The following is a 4,109-nucleotide window of genomic DNA, read 5'->3' as shown; positions in this document are numbered from 1 at the left end:
CGGGGGGGGGGACGGGGGGGGACGGGAAGAGAGGAAGGAGGCAGGGAAGAGACCTGCCTGTGAATCCAAGGCTATTAGATGTTTACTTAACTAACAATAAGCAACGCCAAGATTAATTCATTCTATTAAGGACTGATCATCTATTTTCAGGCAGCCCTACTGTTGTGGCAACTGCCACTCCAGATGCCTGCAGGGCCTACTCAGGTAACCAAAGACTTTTGCGAGTTTTAGCTTCCCCCACATAGTTAATATACAACTACTGAAAGGCCTCTTGATTTTGCAATGACATGCTATATGCCCACAGTAGTAATCATCTCCATTTTACAGATGCTGAGACTTAAGTGTGCAAAAAGAGGCAGAGAGCCGCAAGCAATGCATTCAGAGCTTAACTGGGGACAGTGACTGAGACATTCAAAGCCCGAGATCTGCTCCCTGTACAGTTTCTATTCTATGACCCTCAGAAACATCAGTTTAAGAGGGATGGTGTTATAAAGCCTGCAGCTCACAGCACACATCTCTGTCACCCTCCTGCTGCAGTACTGAATGGCCAAGAAGCTGCCTCATTTGCAGTACTTGGGGTGCATTCATACACACACACCCCCGAGTCACTTCCCTCTGACTCTTTCCAGCAGCTGCACAACAATGCTTCTGCTCCCCAGGTAACAGATCTGTAGTCTCTCTTCTGGGCAGCACTCAAGCATCCCACTCTCCTCCTCTTTGATGCTCTGCTGATCTCTCACCTGGAGACCCTAGCCTGTTTTTCAAACCCTGGCAGTCCTCAAAGTTTCAGTCTTTGCAAACAGACCTCAAAGCAATTTTGTTCATGTAAGTACATGAATTACTGATCCCAAGGTTATTATAAAATTAGTGGAACTGACCTCCCCAAGATGACACCTCCGTCTAGCCTAATCTTTGATCCTGATGACCAAAGCTTGTGCCATATGAGTCTTGGAGGATACTAAGCATGTGGCTTACCTGTGCCTCTTGTACCCTTATGCCAGAGAAGGGCTGCAGCATTTCACTGGGGGTCTCAAGAGCAACAGCTGCTGCAGAGCAAACATTCAGGACTAGGATTTCTGCTCTGCATCTAGGCCAGTATCAGGAGGCAAATCCTGCAGCCCACACCCTACTACAAGAAAAGTTTAATCACTGCCCCTGTGGCACCTCTTCACCACAAAGGCAAAGGTGCAGGCCGCTTACATGTTTGGTGCCTACCATGGTATAAGGCTCAACCATACAGCACCTTTCAAAAGGACATTGCTATAAATCACAGAATGGGTGAGGTTGTAAGGGACCTCTGGAAATCATCTAGTCCAACACCACTGCTCAAGCAGTGTCACCTAAAGCCAGTTGCCCAGTTGGGTTTTGGATATCTCCATGGATGGAGACTCCACAACCTCTATCCCAGAGAAGGGCAAGGGGAGGAAAACAAGAGCTTTGATGATTAATGCTTTGATAGGGAGAAGCCTGAGGGGGGAGAGAAGGTCCCTTCCCTCTGCTGTGATACAGCAGTTAGACCCCTCATTTGGTTTCCCTCTCTCCACAAAACTAAGCTGACCATACGCCATCTACAACATTTAGTCAGCTTTCCTGCCATTTCCATTATCTTATAATATTGCTAGTGTTATACTAGTAAGAAATAGGATTACCAGGAGAATGGAGGCAAGATTCTCAAGATTCAATATTCTTTAAAATCTAAGCACTTACTCTCATTTCTTACCCACATGAAAACTGGTATATGCTATATTACCACTATACATGACTTCCCTCCACATTCCCTGTGTTCAGCACTCTGTATTTGCTCCCTGTAACAGCTGGTTAGAGCTCCTTTGCCCTGTTCCCATAAAAGCCCATATTCAGGTGCATTGAGCTCCCTTAGGTCTGATAGTATCTGGGGCAGCATCCAGCTGCATCGAGGCGGGACCACCTCTGGCCTAAGTAGGAGCTCACAGGTGTGATTCCATCACACTTCTTTCATTCCTCTCACCTTTTTCTCTGCACTCTCCACAGGCAAAGCTGCTTCCCAAGCCACACTCAAATAGGGTGCTTCAGACAGAGAGGAACATCAGAAAGTCACAAGCAACATTTGCAGAGCAGCTCATTAAGAAGATCCCAGTGTACTTTAAATTTCATCTCAGCATATTAACAATTCACTTGCAATGAATTCCTACATTTGCACATAACCCAGATCAATCAGGAGCATCACACCACCTAACCCCATCAAAATCTTTATAATAAAAGCCCAGCAAAAGCCAGAGTGATTAAGAAGTTGGACAGATGGCCACTGAGGTTCCAGTCTATCTAGTTATTTACCCTGCCGCCATCACCACAGTAACACAGGGCCTCTCATGGGCAGATCCTGCACTTTCAGTGGAGGGGCCAGATCCCAGCCCCAGGATACAGCTCTGTTCTCCCCCTCACAAGTGTCACGGATACAGCAGCAGCTCCCAGCAGCACAAAGCTTTGGTTGATAGGCCTCTGCCTGACATAATAGCTATTCCTCCAAAACATGGCAATAAAATAGGTGGAATTTGCCTGCGGGCCAAACCTGCACAAGAAGTTCCCAACTAACAGTCCCTCCAGATCCTCCCCACCACTTGCAAATGAGCTTGGGGATATCAGAGCAACAAAGTTCAGCAGAATCTAGGTGCAATTATGAGGAGGCTTGGGAAAGTGGAGAAAGGATTAACATTTAACTGCAAGCAGGGCCTCTCTCATTTGCTGTCAATCACTCTGATTTTGTGCTACAGAGTGGAAGGAACTCTAATTAGTGTCTTGGAGAAAGTAATTTTGCCTGGCAGGGTGAACAGTCTAGCAGAAGCATCACGAGGGACAGGGATAACAACGTAGCACCTATGAACTAATGCTTGTGCTTTTTCAGGCCTTCTTCCAATTAACCTACCTTAAACTTTTAATCTACGTTTTGCTTCTAGATTCTGTGTCTTAATATAGACAATATATACATTTTCATGCAACAGATTTAGTAAATTCACCACTGAGCCAGTGCTAGTAGTCCCACCTGTCCCTTTGAAAGTCAGCATTTGGCGTTTGCCTCAAGGGCATCACTTCCAGCAAAATATTTTCTGAAGAGTGGAAAAAAGCAGGAGGTGAAGGAAAAAAAGGTGATTTATTTAGTTCAAACACCATTCTTCCTCCATACCATTCCAAAGATTATTTCATTTTAAGAACAAGCAGTTCTGACACAAGAACCCCTCCCCACTATAGAACCACTGCTCCCATCATATACAATCCTCCCTCCCAACACAGAAATAAGATCCTACCGATGTTGCATGTAGAGACAAGAGGAACTCCAGCTAAAAAGCACAGTTTTTATTTAAAATAATAATAATAATAAACCCTCATACTAGAACAAAAGACTACGAGCCTCCTCTGCATCCACCACCACTCACTTAGCATTGGTGAGAAGAGGAAGAAGTCTTGCCTGGGCAGTAAGAAGGTCAACTGGGCTGCCATCACTCCTGCAACACCACCACTGCTGAGGGACTTCACTCTGGAGCAGACCATTTCCAGCACCACAGAAAACTAGTTGCACCTCTCCCTTCCCCTTCCTTGTACACACACAGATGGAGGCTGTCTATATTGGTACCATAATACAGTGCTAGATTTCATCTGTACCTTCCAAGCTGAAATCCTCACCTCCTGCAGGTACCTGCGGTTAGGTTTGAGGTGGGACAGTCCAGGCTGGATCTTGGGAAACAACCTCATGTACCAAATGCTCCCTTTGACAGCCAGGCCCTGCACTAACGTTTGTCAGCAATAACCATACTGCTGCCTTTTGCCCTGCAGGGCTGAGGCAGGACCAGGACTGCTTTAGAGACTTCTGCTCCTCGCATTCCTTCCCATTGCCAAGCCTCTGCCATGTACATCTCTATTCACCAGCCAAGCTCATGACAGTTTTGTTTCTCAGATGATTGACCTTGAGCTTTTTTCTGTATTTCAAGGTAGACAGAACAGTTAGACAGCTGAATAAAGAGAGAGCTCTCAGCACTATATAAAAACATGTTAGATCAGGAAAGACAAATATTTGTACTTCGGTTCTATCACCACCCTGGAGATTAGGGGGGGGGGGGGGGGGAGAAAAAAAAAAA

Source organism: Aptenodytes forsteri, unplaced genomic scaffold, assembly GCF_000699145.1.
Source record: "Aptenodytes forsteri isolate BGI_AS27 unplaced genomic scaffold, ASM69914v1 Scaffold216, whole genome shotgun sequence".
Taxonomy (NCBI): Eukaryota; Metazoa; Chordata; class Aves; order Sphenisciformes; family Spheniscidae; genus Aptenodytes; species Aptenodytes forsteri.
This window is presented reverse-complemented; position numbering follows the sequence as displayed.